Here is a 27,497-nt window from a genome sequence, read left to right as displayed (position 1 = left end):
CTAAATCAGAAAGCGTATCTACTGTGGTAAGTTAATATAAACAAACAAGCCTGAATAATAATAGTAGTACATATTTTTACATCAAGAGAACATCTTCTGTCTGATATTTAACTGATTTTCTGCTGATAAAGTATTTTTTGTTACTTAAAATAAAAAACTACACAAACTGTAACTGCAAATAAAAGTGAACTGAAGTACAGCAAAGGAAACATACTTCAAGAGGGAAGAGAATAAAGTAGTCTCAGGTTTGTCTAGCACTCTAATATCCTATGAATTACCTCCTTTCCTCGCGAGCCCTTTGGAACAGTCAAAGGAGACTCCCCATCGGAGCACATGCTGGTAAAGGAGTTTAGCACAGACAAAATCAATAAAACGTAGAGCTACATACCAAACCACCAACTCTGAATACCTTGATCTTAAGGTAATTCCAGCAGCCAGGGATATAACGAGTACATTAACACTGCTTCCAGAGACCACATTATCAAGAATTTGAAGCCAGCTTGCATACACGCAAAAATGTTCCTATTGCATGAAGCCAGATTTGCTTGTGCAAGATCTCTTCTGGCAGACACAATTGATTAAAAGTGTACGGGAGCATGACTTGTTCGAATGGCCTCAGATGTTTTCTTGTTTTCAAATCAGATATGCTTTGCCACTTGAGCAACCCCTTCACACCCCTATACACTTCACTGCCACTTTGACACAGGGGCAAAACTTGAACTGTTTTTTCAACCAGCATAAACCATTAACAGGCTTCGAATAAAATAAAATTAAATATATATATATAATAAAAAAGCAAACAAACAAAAAAAAAACAAAGCTCAGGAAAGAAAACATTGAAAAGAACTACACAGTTTTACAGTCTTTAGATCTTTCCTAAGTTTGATGTGGTTCAGTAGGTTATAAAAGTCCTTCCTGAATTCTCAGTGCTCTGCCTAGCATGAACACCTTCCTTTGGGCTATCCAGGCTCTTGGAGGCAACCAGGCTCTGCTGTGTGCTTACCAACCATCAGAATCCTCCTCTGTGTCTTACTTATGGAATACAAAATTAGAGGACAAAAGGACAGGGACAGAAGAAATGGTTGCAAAAGGAAACTTCATCTCCACTACCAGCTGCTGCATGCAGTCATACAGCTGGACACTGCTAGCTTGGATCCTTCAACAAAGAGTCCTTCAGCTCTTGGACTGACCAACATTTATTTGTGTAGTAGAGAATTAGTGGTGTTAGGCCAGGATTTGGTCACACTGTGAATGATGCTGCCTTTAAAAACAAATTAACACCTTTTCATTTTCTTTCAAGAGAGGACCAAGCCCAGAGAACTGTAAATACACCCTCAAGTCCAAATCAGCTCCTCAAACTGTATATTTAGCTCCCCACCTCTCCTCACAGCCACCCATCAGTGTAGGGCAGCCCTGCAGATGGTGACACTCAGGAGCAGGTGACAGTGGTGGCACAGCAGAGCCTGCCCGGGGGCCAGAGGGCTGCAGACCTGATCGCACTGGAGGTCAGGGTGAGCAGTGTTGTGTGGGAGCTAGCAGCATGCTTTTCATTGCTCACAGCACGGCCAGGGCAGCCATTGACAGACCAATATTTAAGAAAGTGAAAACCCAAATCCATCTTTGTCTCTCCTAGGCTGCCTGCCTGACATCTGGCCATGGAAGATGAATTAAAGCTGGAGAAGTATCATGGTACATTGTTTCTGAGAGAGATTTGTACAGGAATCTTGTTCTTTCCAAGGGCAGGATGTAAGGCTTTGCAGTAACTATTGATTTACGCAGATGAGCCTTGGAAACTAGGCTGATGCAAGCAAATAGGAAAACAACCAAGTAGGGAGTGAGAAGGCAAGAGATGACTCAAATCTTATTGAGGTTAATAGAGAAACTCCCCGTGATTTCACAGGTCTCTGGATCAGGCCTCCAAGTGGAGAAAAAGCACATACCGCTAGCTTCTGAACAGCTAGCACACTGCTAGTGAGACGTCTGTCCATCCTTCCTAAAATCCAGCCTCTGCCATGGGTTCTGCAGATAAACAGGGGACTTGGCTGTGCACCGCCTTCTGTCTGGAAACCTTCATGTGCACCAAAGTCTTCTTTCAGAAAGAAGTAAGTAAACTGATCCATTTCTGAAACTCTTATTTATTTTTTTTTCCTCTTTGGTAATACGGTTTATACAATGCTGTTGGAAAAGAGAGACACCAGAAACCTGTTCTGCTCTTTTATTTTTAAGAATGCCTTTTCAATTCTTTTGAATGTCTCCCTTACTGTATACTTCCACTTCAAACTCTCCTTTTTCAAATACTTCATTAGCACAGCTTAGCATTCAAAACCTGCCTCCAATATGATGCTTTTCCCACCCACTAACCCTTTCCCCGTTCTTGCTGTGCAAATCTTACCTGGCTCTTTCTACACGGACAAGTCTAAACAGACTCTGGGAGCCTGTCCTTTCCATTTCTGAGGAGCTGAGTGCCAGAACTACCCTGCAAGGCTGACAGGAGCGTTATTGTTGCATTATACTTATCATACTCATACTCTGTAATTCTGTGCTATATCACTGACCTCTTTCATCAGCTGTAAAAACATTAGTTACTCCTCACATTAGGCCTCTGACACAGGTAAGCATCTCAGCAACACCACACTGGAGAAGATGAACTAAAGAGAGGATGGGAGTGATGTCTTATCCCACTCAGCAGTAGCAGCCAATACTAGGACCAGGACTAGAAGAGACCCTAATAACTACAGCTGTCCTGTTTTCTATGATGCTTTCAGGGGCTTTTAGTAGCTAGGTCCTGTCCTACTTTCTCCCTGAAGTATTTCTCTTTACCATGAAGTTATGTCTCATTATGCTATTTTCCTCCATTTTGAGAAATAGCCCATTCCTCTCCTCTTTCCTGCTCTCTGTGAATCAAAAGATTCAAAGTAGTTATGCTTACCACAACACTAGAGATGTGTGTAGATGGTCAGCAGAGTTGTTTCTCACAAGACTGCACACTGGTTTATGTGCTACAGATATCTTACTTCAGGTTCACAGCACCTATTCTTGACCTCTCTATTACATGGTTCCATTTTCAAGGGCTTCAGTTTTTGCAAGGCCTCAGCTGTTTGGGCTGAGGCTTTTGTCAAGACTGGTCACAAGCAAACACACGTTCTTATTAATTTGTTTACTTCATGTGTCAGTCAAAACAAAATAGCCATTTCCAAAGTTAATGCCGAGACTATATGCTTTGGGGTGTTTCTACACCTATGTTAAAACAGTTTGGGTGTCTTTTTCTTTGGGAGTCCAGAAGCAACATAAATATTCTTTGGTGCAGACACTGAAGCTCACGCTGTCCATGGCCAGCTGAGCACCCTAACAGCTTGATCACAGAGTAACCTTGATGTCTTCTTGCTTTCTGTCCTTATAAATCCTCATCCATGCAGTGGTGTAGCTTAATTAGGAAGAGTAGTCTACCCATCTCCCTAGTTCCCTATTAGCAAACTCCCCTACAAGGGTGGAAATGTGGGAATGATTCGCCCCAGGCATGGGGATGAGTTTCATCTCCACCTCCTTCAATGGTCAGATTTTGGAACACAAATAGCAGCAGCCATGCAGTGCAGGGAGCCTTCCTGCGCAGGAGGGAATGGGAAGAAGAAGAGGAGGGGACATGCTGGGAGGAGGTTGAAGTCAAGCCAAGGAATGCCTCATTTCTGGCTCATCTTGCTTAGACACAAGATAAACACTGAGACATTTGGTGTCCTACAGGGCACTTTGTGACATGCCTGAACTCATAACTGTTGGGCGCCCTTCAAAATGAGTGCCAGAAACGGAGGTACCTGCACACTTCAAGCACTTCCAGCTCAAGACAGAAGCTGGGCAGGGATTTTCTGCAAAATACTTCTTCACTTAGTCAACTAAGGCCTACCTAAGTCCTACTTAAGTACTTAATTCATTTTTTGGGAACCGGCTTGTCCAAAGCCAACTGCTTTGGCTCCTATGAGAATGTGCTTTCTGACAGCTCCTGCTGCCTTTCTCCTCCTGACAGGCCACCTGGCTACAGCATGCTCCCATGCGCTTGGTGGCCAGGGAAATCAGCACAGAAAAGGCACCCAGAGAGACTGCTCTGCTCCTCTCTCAGATTCCAGGTGGTTTAGCTGCTTGCCCTGAGGCATATTTTACCTTTCTTTATGCGTATCTATGTACTACTTGGTATCAGTCACCTAGGTGTAATCTCTCTGCATAAGCTCATGTGCCAAGACTGTTTCATGTTTCTGTACACAACAAAGAGTGGCTCTGTTTCCTTGTAGTATTTTAGTCACATGGTGGTGACTTTTATAACTGTATAGAAAATTATGAGCCTGAACCCATCTACTATTCACATTGTAAAGTCTGACCAAGCTTACAGGGAAGGGAGTCCCCTTTCAGGTCAATGCAGAGCACAAAAGTACAGGACTGGGCTACCACCTAAGTTTGCCAGGACTGTTATTCCCTGCCCACTATTTGCTGGTTATGTCCTAGTTTTCTCCTCTTTCACAGCATCACAGCAGGTAAAGGGCAACACCTTGATTTTAACCTCACCAGTACTCACCCACTGCTTCACAAGTTGACAAATGCCTACTCAGCCATGGATTAATAGTAATATTTGTAAAGTTAAACTCACAGCAACTGACCTGCCAACCTGCAGGTGTTTTGAAATTTGCTGGTTTTGTTTCAGACCTGAGAAAGGGTTTGTGGGACAGAAAGCTTGTCTAGTTTATTTATTTTTTTTTTTTGGTGTGTGTTTGTTTGTTTGTTTGTTTTTCTCCCAATTCATTTCTTAATCTAATGAAAATCTGGTCTCACAAACAAACAAGCAACCAAAACCAAAAGCACACAATTACTGTAGATTTTTAATTTAATTGTCAGCAGGTGGCTGAAAGCAAGTAGCAATGTGCCTAGTCATGGTTATGCAAGAAGCAGGGGGGAAAGTCAACATTCTTCTGATTGTTCACAAAAGCTAGCTAAAATGTCTTCAGTCTGCCTTTCACCAGAGCCACTTCTATCTGTTTCTCATCTACCACAGCTGGTACATTAAAGGTATTTATCAGGCAGCAGGGGGATATTTCAAATCATTTAGAGTGGTTTGTGCCTCTGGTTCCTTTCTTGGACTACAGATATTGGAGCCTCAAATGCAACTTGGGGCACCAAGTCCCAGCACCAGCCTTGTCTCACTCTGATGAGCAGGGACATCAGCTCCTACCTCTATGTCAACTGTACAGTATGAATTCATCCAGCAGCTCAGCAGCTCTCTTTTTAATTACCATCTGTAATGCCAGTTCATTGCACAGTATCCCAGTCAAGTTGGGCTTTGTTTTTCAATTAGTCATTGCACACCACGGCTCTCATAGCTCAGTGTAGGTGTGGCAGGGAGGTGAGGCTCCCTGCAGTGTGTCAGGCTATCTGCTATGGCAGATTTTTTTCATGTGACCTCTACATATGAAAGCTGCATTTCTTGTAAACCACAGCACTCCTTTAGCCCATACAATGAGAGATTACGTTGTTGGAGGAACAACCTTAGTACCTCATAAACATCTCACTGTATGTACACAATTGCAGACACTCGTGAAATAAACGCTTGTAATTTTCCATCTCTATACAATCATTAAATTTCAAAACTTAAATATCAGTCTATGCAAATAATTTTCCACTAAAAATAAAAAAAAAAATCTGCTTCTTTTAAATATATAAAAATACACATGCTATTGAAAATCTTGGTAGGGCTGCCTGCAAAAGGCAAGAAAACCAGCAAGGGAAAAAAACATAGCACCCACAGGTCAGCATTTTGGATAAATTTCTCTAATCTTGTGCCTTATGTGGACAGAATCAAATCTAATTGGAGAAATAGCCCACCTTGACCCAGCAGGAGGATGGACCCTGTTATAGAAAAGCTTTTCCTCTGTGACCATTTCTGTGTTTCTCTTCCTGTACTGTGTAGCTGCTTTGTCCTGCTTCATCTATGCAGAGCAGTAATAAATACAGAGTAACCTGTTAATTAAGCCAGATTTATGTCTGGTCTCTGCAGGACCAGGACATACCAATGAATTTGGCCTTGTGATTTTTGTAATAGTCTAAAAGCACATTTCCAAGAAAGAGGGATGGGTTTGTCATGGTTTCATCTTTAAACTTGTTACAAGCTGATTTTCTTAAGAAGCTATTTGGTTAAGAAGAATTGCCCTACCTGTGTGAACAAGTTCATACAGTAGAAAAAGTTTTCAAAAAAGTGACGCTTCTTTCACGCTAGCAAAATACAGCCTGTGAAACAAAGTATCTACCTCTCTCAACCTAACCTAATGATTTTTAAGTTGGATGTCTTTCTCTCGTAGGCAAAGCACAAATGATGATGCTGGCACAGCAGACACACATACAGACTACTTGATTATTTTTTGGATAATGAATTACTTTGTTGTGAATTACAAAGTCTGTCCTGCTTTCTCTTTGAGGTACACAACAGCTTCAAAATTGTTCATTTCTACTCCATTCTTTCTGCACTACAAAGATTTTATATTGCACCAAGTACCCATTTCCCCTGATTGTTTATACCTGATATAAGGAGAACAAGTTTTACTTGATTTCAAATGATTTTTTTGATAGATAATTAACAAAAAACCAAAACATTACAACTTTTAAATGTTGAAAAGAAAAATCAGTTCTGTCCAATAAAATCAGGACATATACTATTTCACAGGAAAATATATATGTGCACTTACATAGAAATCACAGGGTCATATCTACTGTTTAAAATAATACTTTATGGTATGTATATTTTCATAAATGTGGTGGTTATTCTGTAAATCACAAGCAGTTGCAAAAGTGAAGTATTAATGTGGGAGATTTTGATGTATTTAGAGTCAGTATTGAATGCCTCTTCATTAGCATATGTTTCTCTTAGTGTTACTCTTTCCTTTAATAAAGTTTCTAGATTGTGACACAGAAGAATGTCATGTCACAATGTGACATCCACAATGACCAGTAACCACAACCTGTGGATATGGTCTTGGAGTAAAGTCTTTGCTCAATCAAGTTTCCCTTGAGCTTTGCCAATGCAATGCCCAAGAGGACATACCACTGTCCCTGGAAGACCACTGGTGTTGCCCAGGGGCTCACACACCCCATCCCCATTCCTGGCCACATTCCCATCCTGACTTTGCAGCTGCCCCTGGCCAAGCGCTGCCTCCTCACCTGCCTTGCTGACTGTGGTCTCAGAGCCCAGGGCTGATAGAAATGGTCACAGGGGTCCCAAACATCCTCAAAACACTGCATGGGTGTATAAACAAGGGGCTTTCACCTGCTGCTTTGAAGTGGTCTAGGCCAAATTAAAAACAATAATGACACTTTCACATTGGTGGAAGGCTGCTTATTTTCAGTAATGTCTAAGAGCTTCATTTCATGGCATTTTTTTCTCACTTTTTATTTTTTTTCCCTGACCAGTCCACGGATGTGGTTAATTTAAGGTTTAAAGGCTTTTTCTCATACACACACACACACACATACATACACACACCCATATATGTTTTCCATTGAAGTCTGTGCTTTTTCCTAGACCCACCCAAATTCCAGTACATAGCTCACTTGTGTGCCAAGCTTTCATACTCTCCATGCACTGAATGGAAAAATACCCTTTTTTGCACTTCTGCACATTTTGGGGGGAGGAGGGGGAGGGCGGGTAAAGGAGATGGAGGAAAGGCCTCTAGAGGAATTTAGTTATACCTGTTATTTCAGAGCAAAGACATGAGATTCCCAGCATCCTTGGAAATACTGTTTCCACACTTGGATGGAGGTACATGGGGTCTGATCCCCACTGCTTCCTTGGACCTCTGTGCTAAGGAGATTTAAGTATTAACAGTGATAAGGTAAAAGTAGTATAAACTGCTGGCTGGCTGGTGTCTCTGTTCTGTTTATATGAAGTGTTCCAGTAACGCTCTTCAATGCATTGATATTTTATGAGAGTGATGAAAAAAAATCAAAGTTTTATAGTGAGAAACGTTAGGGAGTTTTATATGGAAATGACAGTGTTCAGCTGTATCATTCTACACTCCATTTAGTAGGGTATTTCAGGCCTTGAGTATCTTGGTGAAAGGTGGTATGCTGAGACCAAAGGGCTCCTCTTCTCACCAGTAATATCCTGGTAGAGAGAAGACTGTAGGACCCTCACCTTTCTACTCCTGACTCTGTTTTCCATCCTACAAGGGCCACAGTTGTAGCTCATGGGGTGGTGAGAGCTACCAGGCCATGGGGAAGGGGCCAGCAAAGCCCTGTTCCCTCCCTCTGTTGCATCTGCAGGGTGAGCCCCAGGGCCGTAATAACATGCAAGCACTATGCAAAGACTTTTGTATGGCACTGTCCTCCATGTATATTCTCTGATGTCCAATTACTGTTGGTCCCCCTTGATTTCTTCTCACTAAAGGCATTAATAAAGTCTCTCTGGCTTACAGACCCACCTAGTTTCATAAAGCCTGTTGGAACATCATTTCTGAAGCCTCTGCTCGTCTACCAAATTAAGCTGAAATTAGCCTGTGGATTTAAATATATGGACTGTTTGTATCCCTTAGTCGTGAGGGAACTGAACTGAAATTAAACTAGGTTAAGTATTTAGCATTTCTGCCAAGAAAATGTTATCATTGTACAGAACATTATTGTCACTGTTATACTGAAAATAAATAAATAAATAACAACTATATTTTTTTTTAAAGAAAAAGATATTTCCTAAGCCAGTAGACTAGGAGGTTACTTAGTCCTAGATTGTATGCCATGCAGATAAACTCAAAAGTAATCAGAGGGAAAAAAATATTTGTTTTCCTCATTGCTTTCCCAAATTACTCAGTCCCTGCCAATTTCCATGACACAGACCCCTCAGTCTGCAGCAGAGACTGTGGCTTCTGAAAGAGAGGAAATAGCATGAAAGTACTGGTGCACATCAATGTTTTGCAATTTTCCCGCCAAACCAAAAAAATCAAAACAAACAAAAAATGCACTGAGATTGAACAAAAAGAAAAGTTTTTCTGGCCAAATAAATAACAATAATAATGATAATAATAATAATAATAACAATGCTATTCTGGACTGAAGACACTATTTGTTCAAACCAAAACAAAACCTGTTACTCTGATTTTATGTTTGTATAGATATGTGTGTATGTCCAATTTAAATCAGGTGAGGAACAAGACTTTGCTTGAAACGAAAGATCATAATATCTATCTTCTACAAAGTCAAAATAAAATTTTATACTTTTCAAAATTGTTTTCAGACTTCTTTCAGCTTAGGCTGCTTTATCTTGTTAACATGAATGCACTAAATCTTACATCTGACCTAAATCTGCATTTTCAGCTCATAAGACTTTTGGCTGAAAAATCCCACTCTTCTGTAACTGGAAAGGCCAGCTGGGTTTCCTGGCTGCTTCAGTGACAAGTGAAACTTGTGCAGTGAACTACAGTCCATCCTAGCCGAAGACAGCAGAAGCAATACCAGCCTGTACTGCTGAGCTCTGAGGATTTAACTGTGTAATTCACAAGTCATTTTCCTTTGTCTGATAGCTTCTTGGGAATCTCCATGAAACCTCTGTGGTGCTACATTACAACATGCTGAAAAAAAAAACAAACAGTGATAATGTGCACAAACAAGAGAAAAAGCTCATGCTGGTTTTCAAAGTCACTATATTTCCTTATTCTGAAAGGAGGTTATTTTGCTTGTTTATTTACACATACCTTATCTTTATGACTGTTCCTTTACGATCCCTTGTCATCTCAAAAGCTCAACAATCTTTTACAGTTGGAAACCTGGGAAAGTCTAACTTTGATCACTGAAGTAATTAGACTGAATAGGACATTGTTCATGTTCTGTTGGGAACAGTTTCCTAAGACGTTCAGAATACCGCAAACTTATTTTTAAAAGTCTACAATATTCAGCAACTTCTACCTTGTGTTTTTGTAGGTTTTCCAGATGCTATGAATTTCAGAAATTGCTTTGATGTTTTCCAAGCAGCCTGATTTATGGGAACAAAAATACCACCATTCCCCAGTTTCTTTCTGTCACCCTGTTACAAGGCTTGATACATCAATGGAAATATAGTCTGGCTGAAGAGTCCAGGCATAAAGAACAACCGGGGTATGAGGAAATCAACTACATTTCCCATAAGAGATCATTCATTCAGTGGAAAAATCAAACTTTTTGATCTCTAACCTCCTGTACTTTTCCTGTAATATTTAATTTTAAAAAGACACAATTTTCTTTGTAAAACACTGTGTAACCAGAACCAGCAGACACTTATGTGTCATTTTAGTACTATTGACTAGAATTCATATTTAGTAGATAATTGTTGAAGATAAGTGATTGCAAAAAGTAGCTACTTAAGATTATGAATATATCAAATTGCAGCAGCATGTTTCAAATGAAGTTAGGATATGGCATTGCTAGAAAGTCTCAGAGACTGTTATTCCACTAGGCAGCTGACAGCTTAATCGCAATACTGAAAACTCCTTTGACTGCCCCGGTGAAACCCTGTCACACCCGTTCTTTCCCAAAGCCCATGTTCTGCCTGAGAGTGCTTCTTCTACTCCACTCACAGTACAGTTCAGACACCTTGTCCGCAGGCAGCTTGATGCCATAGCATCTCCAAAATCCACCTTTTCTTCATATCAGTCAACCAGAATTTCAGTTCTTTAATTAGCCATTTCCCAATGAGCCTCTTGTTCATAGTCTTTCTCATCTGTCTCAGGAACAAGTCACTCAAACTTCTAGAGTAAAAATTGTATTTCCTTTCTAATATTTCTACTGTAATTTTCCACTTCATTCATGGAAACATCTCTTTACTTCATACCCATAAAGCTCATGCCCTAACATTTCCACAACTACTGCCCTACTATTCATAACTTTGTTTTCTTCTGTTCTTTCTTGATAGCTCACTGCTGTGTCTTATGAATGCTTGTTCCTTGGGATTTTTTGTTCCCTTCATGTTTTAGGCACTTCTTATTACATGCCAGACCAGCTTCCCATTTGACATATATGAAATTCCACCACCACCACCTTCCAAACAAGTCCAGAAAATACACCTGCTTTGAGACACATTTCAACTTTAACAAACATCTGCTAGTCATCATGTTCACCTAGCAAGTAATATATCTGTGTTGCGTCATGCCTCACTTGCTGTTAGATTCGAAATCATTTTAAGCAGATCTAAAGTTTTCCTGTTCTTTGTTCAGCTCACTGCAAAGCATATTGTCGACCTACAGCATGATGATAAATAACATGATCAGATTATAAGATATGTTCTGCATCAGTATTGATAACAAGCGATTTGTTTTCTTGGAGGCACCCCTTCTTCAGGAAGGCTCTGACTACCACGCTTGTGAGGCCTTGGATGTTTCTTCTTTATCTACCAGTAAGTTTTGTCTGAAAGAAATTTGGATATTTGTTTTTCTTAAAATTTGCCTGGGAATTTGAGATAACTAGAAACCTCAATGTGAGACACTAGTTCTGATTTGGCTGCCAAACATGTACAAAACTGAACCACTGGAAAAGGTACATACACTGTAAGATCAGTTATTGGACTCCCTAGGCTGAATTCCTCTCTGTTCACTTTAGAAATCTAAAAGATTTCTGTCTAGTTAGTCCTCTAAATTACTAGAATCAATGGAGAAAGCTTGACACCTCCACCCAGCAAGTCTATCCCTTCTTTCTCTATTCCTGGACATGCCCATCTCCCTGCAGTGCCTGAAGATCTGAGACCAGATCTCTAACTTTTAGACAGCTGAGATTTACCTTGTCCTTGCACCTGCATAGCAAGTCCAGTGCTTCTGAGAGGTGGCAATTTTATTGCTTGTATGGAAATCAACTGTTCCAGCATACGTGAAGGCACACCCACACTTCCTGGTAGCACCAGGCTTACGTATGTAAATTGTATCACATATGTGTATACCTCAACAAGGAATATCCTAAAGAAATATATGTTAATCTGACCCATACTGATGAAAACTTGAGGGTTAAATCCTATGACAGATGTGTGGTGTGGAATCCAGTGTAAGATTAAATAACTTGGTGTACTTTTCCATCATACATATAGTTTAGTTATCATAAAAGAATGTATGTTATGTACTGAAATAGATGAACAAGGTTCTTCTGTAAAAATCAAACTATCCAGGACACTGAAACAAGGCACAGGGATATGTCAGCTCTGTTTTACAGGTTCTTGCCAATGACATTCTGCACCATATGTCAAGTTGCTTGTCCATGTCATCAACATATACACTGTCACCACAACCCTTACCAAAGTAAAGAATCATCCTGCTTGTGCTTCAAAGGGCTTCCTCATGTGTAATGTTTTTACATACGCACCTCCAAAAATGATTTCTGGGTCTCCCTGCAAACAATCTATATCCCACATCTATTTCAGCTCTGCTTTTTCACACCCACTAATGTCCTGCATCTTTTTCACCACTGCTTCTTTCAAAGGTTCCTCTTTTCACAGTGCTGATCAAATCTGCCCCTGCTTTTCACCATGCCTAAACACCCGTTCAGCAAGATAGAACTAGTAATCAGCTGAAGAAGAAAAGAAGACTAAGCCAGAGCCATTCAGTGACATGTCATGTCTTCAGGTGAGCAAAGCTGAAGAATAGGGCTAATTTATTTCTGTTAATAGCATCTGTAGTTTTGGGAACACAGCAAATTCTGAAACTTTGACCATTGTTTTCTTCTGAAGCTGGGGAATGGGAAGCTGATCCTCATCCAAAGAATTTTGTGGATTCCAGTGTTAATGTTTAAGTTCACATAGTATTATTAGTAACATGCTTAAATCAGTTTCTAGTGAGAACACAAAGGTCATTGACTTCTGTGACACTTTCAGTCTTTATTCAGCAGCATGGGTGGTTCAAAAGTTTCTTAAGATCATTTAGATTAATCAGAAGCAAAAGCTTTTCCTTGATTGTCTAATCATTATTTACAAGATCTAAACAAGTAATGTAGCATTTAAAGACCCCCCCCCACACACACACACTCACACACTCCTATGTTTTAACTATTTGCAAACCAGAAATGCATCTGCAAAGGCAGAACCCTGCACCTAGATGCAGTAGGAGGATACGTCACTGGGATCATTCTGCTGGACTGTTTTCTTGGACCTTGGCACATAAACATTATAAAATAGTCTTAAAATATTATATGTTCCTTATCACCTGAGACCTTACCTAGGGGAGGGAGATTTACTACCAATAAATACTATTCTGAGTCATGGTCAAAGCCCAGCTATGATCATTTCATTCTGACAGAAAAAGAAATCAACACTAAATTTTAGATATTCTTCTTCCAAATATATATATAGCATAAATATATAGCAGCTACATATAATATATATACATATACACATATATTATATGTAGCTGCTACAATAGAACAGACCAGGATTGAACTGGACCAGGTACTTGTTAAAACCTGGGGTGAACCACCCATAATGTTGTGGCCTGTACTGAGGAAAGGGGGTGAGGTTTGTAGTCTTAAACTTGTTGACAGAATTAACTCAAGAAGACCAAAGGTAGGAGGTACATTAATAAGATTCCTGGCAGTATGACAGACCCTTAAACCTGTAAAAATCTAACTGAAATACAACATAATCCTCTGAATTTTGCTTGTTGAAATCTGTCTCACAAATGAAACCAAACAAATCTTAACTTGGAGCTCATGGTGAGATGCCACCAGCTGAAGAACCTCTACAGTTCTCATAGCAGTATTAAAAGGCACAGTGCAAACAAGAACCAGACCTGAAACCTTTTGTTTGCCCATTATACATAGATATAAATTGCACTGTTAGTTTTCCCACACCTGCCTTAGTCGTGTTCATTCACCTCTAGTCTTCTGGAAGCATTTTACACTGCAGGTTATTTCAGTCTTTGACTCTTTTTTATGCCTTGACAAGAGATTTTCGCACCTTTTACTTAGCATATTTCACAACATGTAGTCCACATATTGAAGGCCAGCACCCATGAGCTGATGTTCACTATGTTAATTTATAACTCATAAATGGAGTCTCTTATGACAGATGCCTTTCTACCTAGTCTTAGATAAAGAGGGGTTATAATTTAAAAACAGAAAACCAGGAACAGGCAAGAGACCAACCACCATGTACCACAGAGGCCACTGAGTGTGCCTGTTAATGAGGCCCAATGCAGTAATAAAATAAAATGCAGCCTTAAAAGACTCTATTTTTTTTTTCATCTTAGGCTTTTGCATGTTCAAGAATGTTTTGTCATTTGCCTAATAAAATGAATCATATTTGCAAGTGGTCTGTGTCACCCAAACACCTCCTCAAATGTGCTGATTACCTTCAGTGTTTGAAATAAGCCCAGCCTTGCTCAAATGCTGTGAAAGTTGCAGAAAGCACACCTTTTACCCATTGCTGCACTAGCTGTAGTTTGGCTGTTTATTGTGGAGAGAGGGGACTGTTGATTGGTTTGGTGTTTAAGTGTTTGAGGAAGGAAACTTTCAGGAAACGTTATTGCTGGATAAGGCAGCAGGAAACTGAAGCCTGTTTGCTTGGGTGAGAGGCAGGAGGGGGGTTCAGAAGAGGACAGCTGGCATGAAAGTTAGCAAGAGTAAGGGCAGGAACAAGGGCAGGAAGCTTTGAGTAGGATAATCACTCGGCACAAGACAAAGGGGCATTTAGGGAGAATGTTACAGATGATCAGAAATATACAGAAACATTTTTTGGTTGAAATTTTCCTTGGAAAATTTACTTAATGATCAAAATTTTTCAAACAAATATTTATTTGTTTGTTTGTTTGTTTATTGTCAGACTGTGCAATCCAAGTAAGGAAAAGGGGACATTTTCATCATACTAAATTTTCTGCTCTTCATCATTTTATGCTAATAATGTGCCTGTTAAGTCATCTAAATATGCGTACCATTTCCTATATTGCTTCATTACTGATTACAGTAATTTATTCAACAGACAAATGTATTTATCATATAGCCTCAATTCAAAAGTGCTAATTTTAGATAAGGAAAAGTTCAAAGTGTAGAACTAGAGAGGTATCCTGTAAGCTATGGTCTAACTAAGAGTGAATCACCTCAGTTAAAGAAATGGAGATTAAATTAATCTAATCAGGCCATACTGTTGTTCCAGTTAAAACTTATTTTACTTTATCACTTTTGATTTACAAAAGAAAGGTGGCATACCTAGTATCTCTAAGCATGGACAAATCTAGCTGACAATCTCCATGAGAAAAACAAACCAGAAAGGAGTCAAATGAGGTTTTAAAAGCTACTAAGCTTCAGTTCCCAAGCTTTAGACTTCTCCACCTTAAGAGCTAGCTAAAATGCAGTATGCCCTCAAGGTCAAATTTCAGGGGCTAGTTTGAACCTAGTGGAATAAAGACATCTCTTAAGCAAAAAGCTCTCCTGGGAAGCAACAGAAAGGCAGCCCTCTCCTATACCTTGGCAGACACAACACAGGGAGGGCAGGGGATTTGTGAATATCAAAATGTATAGATCAAAATGAATCACTGTAAAATGGAAGGATGGTGTCACCGGCCACTGACACCTGCAAAGTGGACAGATCTCCTGAGTGTGGAGGCCAAGGGACTTCTCAAGCCTTGGTGACTAAAAACTTGCAAGGCTTTTCAGTATCACCAAGGGTGTCCAGCAGACAGACAAATTCTGCATAACACCATGATATTTCCCTGAGATACATGATGGGTCCAACCTGTGTCCCAGCAGTCTGGTTTCAGCCTTTCACCATAGACAGCCCAAGGACTGCAAAGGGCTCTGTTAGAAGATGGGATTTGCCAAAAACTTTTCTCCACTCAGGTAAAAATGACTGCAGATATATTTTCCCAAAAGCGTGATAATACTTAGAGCACTCATGTTGATTCTTGTTCCCTTTCTGCCTAATCATGACCCCTAACTTCCCATGAACCTCAGAGATTGCTAGTCATACAAAGACGATTTCATACTCTTAGGAGGTGAGAAATATGTTGTGGTTACTACTTGCCATTTTTCTTCCTTCCTCCAGTCCAATTAGTAATGTATCCACTGATTTTGGCTGCTATCCATGTGCATTTCACACCATTCAGGATAAATAGACTTAGAATGAGCAGGCAGTTCAATTAATTTACAGCCAATACAAGAGAGCTGCCTGTTTGAACTGTGCCCTGTTTATTCCAAGAGCATGTACACGCTTAATGCCAAGCTATTTACCATGTTAATGAAACAAATACATTGAGTGCTAAAGAGAGCCTCAAGCCTGTAGTAACTCATTCAGGTAAGTCATTTCCAAGGAGTTAGGGACAGCTTAGCAGGAAGGTAGCTTTCAAACATTTTACATTCAACATTTAATGAATCTGTTTGGACTGAAATGTTTGATTTTAACTGTTTGATGTTCCAGCCAACGTTTTTTTTTTTTTTTTTTTTTTTCCTAATGTTTATATACACAGGAGATCCAACAAAGTAAAGAGTTTTTAGCTTCATAAATTGGAAAAAAAAAAAAAAAAAAAAAAAAGTCACCCTATAATCAGTTTTGGTTTTCCTGGAAGCAAAGAGAATCAAAATTTATTTCAAAACTTTCTGAGGTTGAGCATGCAAAACAGTTAAGTTTCTGTTTTTCTTGGCCCCTCACAAGAGTACCATCTGGTACTTCACAGCTTTGGTCTCTACCTGTTCCCAAAGAACACAGCCTGTCCGTGTGAACTGTGCGTCTTAGGAGAAAGAAACAGGAGAGGAGGAGAGAATAATATTCCAGACTGCTTTAATGAAATCTGGACAAACAGAAATTTCAGCTCCAATCAGGGCTGTGGGTTGATGACTTGTTTGTTTCATTGCATGAGGAGCCAGGATAAAAAAGAACTATTTGTTTTCATTTGAAACTCTATAAAAAGTAACAGAACTGAAGTATTGTATGTACACTGGAAGACTGAAGCCCAAGTCATCTGCTGCTGTTTTTGTCTCTAGGCCATGCCTCATTTACCAGGGTGAAATTCTTGGGGAAGTTTTTGGTCTCGTCTACACTCCACTCTACAAAAGCAATGCCAGTTTGTACTGTACAACCAGCTGCACTAAGTTACTTTTCAGGCTTGTTTCCCCCCTTCTATAAACTGATTATTAGAGAGTGCAGAGAGCATAGTGACATTTTACAACAAAGGAAATAAAAAAGACATTTCTGTAATAGCAAGTTGCCCCCTTTCCCTCTCAGTTTTGAAAGAAGAAATCACAGCTAACAATAACACAGGAGAATACAGACAAAAGGTTTGGCAGTTAGGTACTCAGGCACTGTGATCAGAAAGACCCTAGCAATGCTTCTATCTGCAATACAGCTAAAGGCAAGTGAGGAAACAAGGCTAGCTGAAAAGTAATGTAGACACTCCTGGTTTACAAAGGAAAGATAGCTTTGTTGCTTTTTGCAGTCAGCAAGTCATGGAGGAAAAAAAAAAAAAAAAAGGAACTTATCTGTAAATTTCTTTAAAGCATGATCTCTATGAGAAAATAAAAAGGGAGGCAAAAACAAGCTACACTGAAGGAGAAGGGAATTTGCACCACAGCTCGGACTCTGATTACTGAGGATAAGCCAAACCTGTTGTAAACAAGTAATGTGAATACACATGCAAAAGTTGGAAGAAAATGCATAATGTTCTCCAACTCAGACATGTTTACATTCCTTATACCTACCACAGAAAACTTACATAATCTTTTCTTATACAGATAGGTAACAGGGACTGGATAAAGTTCTAAGCAAATTTTCCCAGTATGTCAAGTAAAACTGATTTCTGCATTGAAAAATGAACAGTGACTGAAAGACATGTCTTTAAGAGCCCCCAAAGTGCTATATGTTTCTTTAAGAAAAAGTCTCTGACAAGCAAACATTTACAAAGATAGATCCAGGATCTGTCCCCCTCCCCAGCACACAAAAATATCAGCCACACACATTACAAACCTCACATTCAGTAGTTTGCACCAGTGGAAAGACCAAACCATGACAGCTTTTGCCATATCATCGCTAAACTGCTGTATCTCAAAGTTCACAAGAAGGAATAAGCTTATAAACAGATTTTTCTTTTACAGCCAGTTTCTAAATCCTTAAATTACTAAAATAAGAAAGAAATAGGAAAATAACCTACTCATTAGCTTTCAGTTCCGCAGTTTCCAAAAAACATGTAAAGCATGTATGTATTTTTGACAAATACCTCTTACCTGTAAAAGAGCAATGTTCAGATTCCTTACTAGATGTTATCGTCATGACAAGTCAAACAATCTTTTTTATAAAAGGTTGGCTGTCTTTTCAATAAAGCACATGTACACGGTTAAAAAAAAAAAAAAAAAAAAAAACACCCTCAGAGAGTCTCCCTTCCGTCACTGTCAGTCAAAAACAAGTTGGAATAAGTCTGAGTTGGAATTACCTGAATAAAGAGACTGGAGAGAGAGAGGGAGGAGAGGGAGGGAGGGGGAAAGAGAGAGAGGAAAAAAAAAAGTCTGAGAGGAGACTCAGTGATGTCAGCAGTATGTCTTAAGGAAATCTACAGCTGAGCCCGGCAAACCTTATAACTACATAGCACTCGACACCCAGTTACGTGGTAAGCAAATACCTGCTTAAGAGGAAACTGATGTACTTTTACAGAACGTCAGTTAATCTTTGAAGAAACTTTAGCCAAGCTGATCAAAGTCCCTTAAAGGCCTTATTGCCTAAATAAATAAGGTTACAAGTGGTTGTATAACATTAAGAAAAGAGTAAGAAAAATTAAAAGTCAACATTATTGATTACCCCTTTCCTGCTGGCAAAAGCGAGTTTGAAACTCATCTGAAACACGTTTGTACCATGGTTGTAACACACAGAGCTGTAGCAGCCACGGATGCAGTTGAAATCCCTGACCACCAAAGTTTCCAGTCTGTTTAGCCACTACGCTCTTCCTCTTTGATGACTTATTCTGGGTTGGCTTCAGTGTCTTTCTGCTCATATAAGATCAGATTCTAAAAACACAGATAGTGCAGATTGATTTGGGGGAAAGCTCTTACATCCTAGATATAGAAAACACAGGTAGTTCTGATAGGATTGGGGGAAAGCTGGACACCTTTAACACAGAGAGGAAGAGATGTGAGGGTTTTCCAGTCACAAAGCCTGTACGCTACCTTTGGTACCATGCCAGTATTCAACGGGATCCCCAGAGCTGAATGCAAACAGCAACAGTGAAAGGGGAGACACTACAGCACTAGAAAGACTAACATGGTTGTCCTTGGATACTATTCTGTGCCCATATTCCCAGAGATACTGCTTCCAGGAATTAGATATTTCAACAAGCTAGTCCAGCACAGCTGTAGTTCCGCATCACCCGCAAAGACATCCCATGGCCCAGCCATTGCTGGGTTGCCTTCACTTCTTTTTGCTCAGGGGAAAGGAGATCAGCACAAGGTGAGTGGATTACAAACAAAATCCTTCCCATCTCAGATTCATAGAGAAGACATTAACAAAAGTAAAATCTCTCCTTTCCTCAACAGAATAGGTAAACAGACATTTAAATGTCATTAACAGCCATGAATAATATCATGATATGCAACCATAGGAAACTGGAGGCTGGAATCCTGCTGTCATGTGGTAAAGTATGTAGGCATTCAGGCAGTGCCAGTAGGCAGCAGCTGTTTTGCATTTAAAAAGACAACAGTTAGATGTGATTTTTTTTCTTTGCCAGAGACTAAAGAATTTCACACGACTTGGATTGTTCCCCAAATCCATGAACCTGTTGCACTGGTATCTCTTTCTCTATATTTACTATGAGGGAGATGGCAACAGCTCCTATCAGTTTTCATTACAAAATAAATGCTTGTGAATATCTTTTTCTGCTTTCAGATAGGCTCTTCTATTTGCAGAGCCCTCTAAAATGTCATGGATGAAGCACCTATACTAGAAATTCTTTTTCACCATCCAATTACATTATGTTTAGCTGTAACTGAATTTGCATTATTAAAACTCCCCAACTGCAACTTTCTTTTTCTTTCTTCTGGCAAAGTTTGAGAACCTGCCCAAATCATAACTGATTATGGATACTCTAATGTGCTAGTCCCCTAGTCCCACACATCTCCCAAATCAGCATCCACAGCAACACGGCACATGTGAAATCAGCTGTAGTGTAAGGGATCATTAGGAGAGGTTAATACTGGGATATGCTCAGAATGAAGCTTTTCACATTTTGTGCAAACACACCACAGTTCAGGTTTTAATTACTGTGCTGTTTTGCTAATACCCTATGGATCCCTATCACATTCCAGAAGACAGAGCAGTGGGACAAAGGGATGAAATTTAAGTTGTATATGCATTTCTCAGTTTTGCACATTTGACTTGAAAATGGCAATACCTTTCTTTGAACATAATTTTCCATTCATTTAGCAGAGAGCCCATGAGAGACTGGGGGTCTTAACAGGATATGACAAATACAAAACCTCTCTCTGAGGAAGCTATGGTGAAGCTTCAGGAGATGACTGAGTTGATCTCACTGCTAATGGGCATAAGAAGTAGTCTTCCAACTTCTCATTCCCCACTTTCCTTCTGCTTTAACTGTGCTGTTCCTTACCAGTAAGCATCCAGAAGGGGAGAGGAAGAACAGGACACAGGTTGCCATAACCTAGCTGCCTGGCAATAGCTGCCTGTGCTCAGCCCTTACTTGCCCTTTGTTACAAGCAAAATATCTTAAACAAGCTTCATTTCTCCTTGGGTGACCACAGGCTCCTGGGTTGTTCCCACACCGCTGCTTAGGCAAGCTAAACCCCTGGAGAAGTTAGTTTGTTAGTTCATGCCCTCCAAAATGTGTAAACTCACATGTTGTTTCTTCAGCTTTACCTCAGTGCTAAAGTCCATAAGCCTGGGCCTTACAGTAAGAGGTAAGTGTTCAAAAGTTTGGACTAGATAAGTTGAAATACTTATCCAAACTTACTCGATCAATAAAGCTGAGAAGGATGTCCCAAGATGACAAGAGGTTTGCTTGGGGCATTTTCAGCTCTTATGTTGGCTTTGTGTAGAGTGAAGTTAGGAAAAGAGACAATAAAACTAGAATCCCTGGTAGAAAAAGTTAGTCCTATGCATCAGACCTGTTACTCCAACTTATCTTGAATCCAAAAGTCAATTCTTTTACTGAAAAAGTGCTCTGGACTTCTCAATTGTTCAGTGCCCTCAGGACATAAGCATGTGCCCACCAGGCATGAGGAAAACCACAGTGACACTTCAAGTCTTACCTATTTTTCTCAGGATCAAGAAAATAAAAAAAATTTGCAGTTGCTGTGAACTCCAAATTCATGAGATAAAAAAAAAAATCATGTGCATCATATAAATAAAGAAACATAGAATCAATGTGTTGGGTTGGAAGGGATCTTAAAGATCAACTAGTTCCAACTCCCTGCTGTGGGCAGGGATGCCACCCACTAGACTAGGTTGCCCAAAGCCCCATCCAAAATGGCTTTGAACACCTCCAGGGATGGGGCATCCTCCAGGGATGGGGTAACCTGTTCCAGTGCCTCACCATCCCCACAGCAAAGAATTTCTTCCTAACATCTAGCATAAATCTCCCCTCATTTACTTTAAAACCATTCCACCTTGTCCTATCACTGTCTGCCTGAGCAAAAGTTGCTGTACAGAAAAACGTGTTGTTATATAAAACCAGACACCAGACTAGAAATGAACCTTGCACAAAATAAATTCAAGATGTCCTGAGCAAACATGTCACCTAAGAACAACTAAACACCTCTTTGTACTTTTATGCACCTAAATATCTGTGTAAAGCTAATACTTGTCTCCCTAGCCCAGATCTTCAGAAGCACCAAGGAGCACAGCTCCCAGAGAAATCACACTGGTGCCTAACATTATGGCATATGTGGTCCCCTCAGGACTCAGACTCCCACTGTAATATTGATATAATAGAACAGGCAAACCTTATAGCCATTTCATGACAATTAAAGTAAAGATAGGGAGGAAAAGCACAAAAATTTACCTCTTATAATAGTGCGTTTATTTTTAACGCACCTTCTAAATCAAAACAATTTGGTAAAATGTTCAATTCTGCTGGCTCAAGGCCAGAAGCATTCTGCCATGATTCATGGCACTCCTCATTCTGCAGCGATTTCAGTTCTGAAGCCCAAACACTGCTTTTATGTTTCAGTACTAAACTATTGGAACTTAATGTTTTCTGCATGTATCAGCTGGCTTTCCACCTTAATCTACACAAGCTATTTTTTCTATTTTTATTACAGGCTTTTGAAAAATTACATCAATAATACCAAGGCCTTCATTTAATAGAAGTGTTAACAAAAAGCTGGTTGGAATGCTGCCTAAATTGTCTATGGGCTCATTACTTCAAAATCTGTCTTGATTTGAAAGCAGATACTATAAAACCTATGCAGCAGAAACTATTCACATCATGCTAACAAAATGTAACACACAATGCAGAACTAAGCCCAAATACCATTTTCTCAAACATTATTTGAATTATACCTAGTCATTCAGTATGACACGCCTCCAGGACTAAAACTACCTCTGCTAAAAACTGGTAAAAAAATATACATTGCTGTGCACATGAAAGAATTTAATTAAAAAAGTAAGAAAGTAACACAAAATTTATTTTCTTATAACCTTATTAGAAGATCCCCTACAGCTAAAATTTTACTGACTTTCTTGCATGGAAATAGAAATCTATACTTTCCAAACCACAACACTTGAATACATGAAATCAAAAATATTTAATCTAAAACGAGATCTTGTTAAACACAGAGAAACCCTCTGTGTGAGAACTTTGCACTTTCTTTACTGTATGTTTAATTGTTTTAAAATAGTCTCCTTTTTTGGGCTATTTTTCTGGTGTGCGTTAGAGTATTTACTTGTAACTAACTCTAAACTGTGAATCAAACCTTTCGTCTGCTTCTTATTGACAGAGTTCTTGATAAAACAGACTTCACTACACATATTCCTCCAAATTAGTTAAAATTTTGGACCTGAAGGTGCTTTAGGAAATGCAGTTCTCCAAGCATGTAGATGCAAACAGGCACATGAAACTTCCCACTCCAAAGAAATCATTACCCATGTTCTCTCACTGCACGTGTGCATTGGTAGGACCCTTGATCGATATCTTTCTGTGTTCTTTCTTTTGTCACCCCTTTGTTGACATTGCAAGAGTGGCTGTACCAAGGAATTCGCAGCACATTACCTAGCCTGCCACAGTTTAAAGCAGTGGTGTGTGTACAAGCCCTCCACCATATGTTCTTTGCATTATGAAAGGTTGTGGCTGACAGTGTTGTTCCTAAGGGAAATTTATGCACATGAAAAGCATATAATTGGAACGGGATTTTATTCCACTTGACGAGTTTCACACGGAAGGATCTGGCTGAGAAGAGCCCAGCTCTGTTCTCAATGAAGCAAGCGGTGATCTTCTTGGAAACCGTGTTGCCGCAGCAGTTAGTGCTTTCAAAAGCTTCAACTTCAGCTCAAATAGCTTGGCTTTGTAAACAGAGCAATTGCTGAGATGTGGCTTATCTATTCACATTAGGGAAGGTGTTCTTTATCTGACTGGCTCAGGATTTCAGAGCCTCAGCAAGGCTGCTGTCAGGGTACAGAGAGAATTTTGATGGTGAACCTGATCTTCAACATTTAAGCTCCTGCTCAGAGGTGTTGCTTCTTGATGACAGAAGTACAGACATACTACTTTACCGCCCAAGATGTCAAAAGAATGACCAGGTGGTAGAAAGTTCTGGAGAAAAAAACACCCCCTGAGAAAAGCCACTCATTCCCATGCACTTTTGGCTGCATTCTCCCTGACTCTGGAAATGAGCCTCCTCTGGTTTTGGTTCTAGCCCAGAGACGGGACAGATTCATAAGCAGGAATTCAAATTCAAACTGACTTTCCACACACCAGAGTGAAAATGAAAACGGGCTTCAGAGCCAAGAGGGATCTATTTATTTATTTATTTATTTTAAATTCTCAATCTGGTCAAGATGTTAGGAGCAGCCAAAATTCACCTCAGATTCCTGGAACCCAGCCACATGTCTTTGCTTTCTGATACTCTGTGGTGGGTGCATGTTTGGTTTGTTGCATTGTGAGCCAGCAGGACACTTAAATCTCTCTGTGGGAATAATCTGCTCATATTGCTGGTAGCACCCCAGCAGGCAACTATGCTTTCTGTACCACTTCCATACTCCTTCTTATAAGAGCAAGAGCAGACAGCTCTACAGGTCACTCTAATATAACACTGGTTTTGTTGCAATAGGAACAAATCCATAGTTGTAGAGAAGAATGCTCTGCAGCACTCAATTCTGGAAATTGTCCTCAGCTACAAGCAGGATTTCTGGCGTAAGAAATGACCAAGGGTTATGGTCCAGAATAGTTGCTCCAGGGAATTCTGGGAGAAGCAGGGCTGGAAGCAGTCAGTGGCAAGAACCATTGACCACTAGAAAAGGAAGATACTTCCTCTGATCTAACATTTTCCTCCACATCATCCAGGATGGTCAGTCCCCCTGGTGTTCCAGTGGCTTCTCCTCAAGCCATGATTCTGGGGTGTATGAATTTTAGTAGTTACAGTTAGAGCCACTCTGATGACCAGAAATCCTTCTGGGAAATGTTGGAAAGCCCCAGCTTTTCAGCCATTGGATCCCTTCCTTCTATTGATGTGTTTTCTATGGCATGAAGAACATTCCTCAGCCAAAGAAAAACTCACATGTTCGACATATCATTGCTATGTCCCATCACATATCTTCAAGATCACATCTCAGACAACAGAAAGGGGAAGAGACATCTCTCCCAGTCAGGTTTCAGTTACTTAGGGTCACTGAATCTAGAAAGTCCACTGTGAATTCTCCTCCATGAAGACACAATCTCTAATTGTCAAACACATTTCTTAGCACTGACAGTCTGGGTTAGAATCCAGCAGCTGGGTTAGTTTTTTCCTCACCTTTGAAACTCAGCAATGTTTTAATGGAACTCCCCTTTGGAGCAACTTAAGTTTTTTTGTTTGTTTGTTTTTTTAATTGGAATTTTATTTTCATGAGCAGCAATAAGGGCTGTGTGAGAATACCCATTTTGGACTTCCTCTTACTGAAATTCTTTGAGCTGTATAAACCTGGAACTATGTGGGACAAAAATATGGCAGTACTATTACCAGCTTCGGATGCCCAGGCTAGATGACCTCTCAGGAAACAGTATGAAAAAGGCAGGCCAAATTAAAAGAGTGTTTTTGTGCATTTAAATGAGTCTTCCTGGAAAATAACTTTTGGCTGACTGAAAAGAACTGAAATGTGTGGTTTGCCAGACTTTATCAAAGGGGATTATGAGTTGAGCCTACAGACAACTATTGAGGTTGACAGAACCTACAACACTACTGGAAGTGCACAAAAGAGGGTAATAAAGGGAAGGGTACAGAGTTTGAGGTACAGAGTTGTATGTACAAAGACTATCCCCAGGCTTATTCTGTCCAACATAGATCATGGCATTTCTACTACAAAAAAGATTAGGGAAATCATTTTCCAAGAGCAAAGTGCAAACATTTGTCCAGACAGTGCTAAACAGACTCAATTTTAAGATCAAATTTTGTAGAAAGCAGAGTAGTCATTATTTATCTACTGAATGCAGCTTTGAGAGCAAGACATATAATTCCATGATATTGCACTGGAAGAAAATGATTGCTTCAAGACAAGAAGATGGCACGGGAGTGCTGGCCACACCCATTGTCGCTGTGATTTCACCATAGTTTCCATTGTAACCTCCTATTTTCATATACCATAAGCATTGCAAAATGCTGACCTTTGGGGCTGCATTTTTCCATTCTTGCTACCTGCCCCAAAGGTGAATTCTTTCGTAAAGTCTAAGCAAAATCTTTTCAGGGACCACGGCTATTACTTTTTGGCTGTTGTCACGACAGCTTGCCTGGGGCAGATTGTATAGCAACTGCTTTGTTCCTCTGAGCTACAATAAATCCTACCATCCATCATGTAAAGCAGAAAATTAGAAGCACAGAAAACAATTCAGAGCTCTCCTGATTTTAGTGTTTGCAAGTTTTGGCTGTTTAGGCTTGCAAATGGCAACAGATAAAGAGAAGAGAGATTGAATGGGGAGATACTGACCTGAGCAGAAGCTTCTTTTAATGAGAACTGTTGACACTATCATATTCATATCGGAAAGTTATAGTCTTCAGGAACTCTTGTGTTACAGAGACAACTATTGACTAGTGTTAGGTAAGGCCTTCAAAACATGGCAACATAACAGGAAACAATCTATTTTGTCACTTTGAGTATCTCCTGCTTGGCATACTTGCTTTTCTCAAGCTAATTGTTAAGAAGTAAAAGGACGTATATTTCCACCCACTGCCATAAGTTAGCTGGTTTCCTAAAAGGTTAAGTAAGTCGGCCCAAGTGTATTAGATTCTCTACATTTCTCAAAAGCAGGCTATTTGTAGGAGTGTTAAAATGTGGATATTGATACTGAACTGCAGGCATCAGTGCTTGAAAATGCTCTCTCAGGGCTTTAAAGACCACAGAGTGTGCATGAGAACAGAGATGATTAACAGCACCGAAAGCCAAAGACAATTCTGAAACAAAAGCCCATGTCTGCTATTAAGACAGCACCCAGGTGGCCTTATATAGCCCCACACATTCTCCTGATTTTATCATTCACGGAAAATATGTCTGAAAGATGCTGTACCAACAGGAAAAGCCAGTCTCCCTATAGGCCACAAAAAAGACTAGAGCTGTCCAAAGGTCTCTGGGAGTGCAAATATATCTGTTTCAGTAGTCCTAGTCCATGAGGATGCACACTCCACAGCCTGCAGCTTTATTTGGTGCCAAGTGGCAGGCAGAGAAAATTTGGTCGCAATATGATCTTTTAACACTGCTGAGTAGTTCATTAATATTCAGATCTCAGTTCATCTCCTATGGACTGGTCTTACAGGGATTTCAACCACAGATTTCAAGACACAAACTGCATGAAAATCTGAAATAGGCTTTCTAGAAGCAAATAGGATGGCTTCAGTAAAACATAGACATGACCAAAGACAAGTTATGCTGAAGCTTTAATTTATGCATCAGCATTTTTGCAGGGAACCTGTCAAAATTTCTTTATATGCCTTCTTTTCCTACATCTTCCAGGATCTCAGCAGACACCAGGAACTGAACAGCATTGCTGCTAGTTCCTCCGTGGAGTCCAGTTTAACTACTTCCCTGCACAAGGCACCAGCCCACTTTACTGAACCTATTCAGACCAGCCAGTTCAGTCCGTTTCTTGTTGAACTGACCTTGGCTGCATTTGCATGACTGTCTCTGACATTCTGTTATCTGTTTGATTTCTGCACTATTCCCACCGTCATAATCTTTTCAGGTTTAGCTGTTCCCATGCCTTGATTTCACCTTCTGCCCTCCTTCCAGTTTCTTCATTTGTCTTCAAATGATTTCACTTCACATCTGCTCTTGTTCCACTTTCAGCCCTTTTGTGTCTGTTTATCTACTTTTGTTGACTATGTTATTCCGCCTATAAAGTCATACTGTTCATGCGCTG

The 27,497-nt window shown here is 39.9% G+C and overlaps 1 protein-coding gene across 6 annotated transcripts in view; it reads right to left on the bottom strand.

The window, feature by feature from the left end:
• Positions 1-27,497, bottom strand: part of KCNJ15 (potassium inwardly rectifying channel subfamily J member 15) — a 37,126-nt gene that overhangs the window by 5,635 nt on the left and 3,994 nt on the right. The window contains exon 1 of one of the 6 annotated variants that reach the window (XM_048071559.2): positions 18,178-18,359. The exons of 4 other annotated variants lie outside the window; for them this stretch is intronic. The gene's annotated coding sequence lies outside the window, so the exon portion shown is untranslated. Of the gene's footprint in view, positions 1-388; positions 523-18,177; positions 18,360-27,497 lie in introns of those variants that run through there. One more of the 6 variants, XM_066978856.1, reaches the window with a different exon arrangement.

Source organism: Anser cygnoides, chromosome 1 (assembly GCF_040182565.1).
Source record: "Anser cygnoides isolate HZ-2024a breed goose chromosome 1, Taihu_goose_T2T_genome, whole genome shotgun sequence".
In the NCBI taxonomy this organism is placed as follows: Eukaryota; Metazoa; Chordata; class Aves; order Anseriformes; family Anatidae; genus Anser; species Anser cygnoides.
This window is presented reverse-complemented; position numbering and strand designations above follow the sequence as displayed.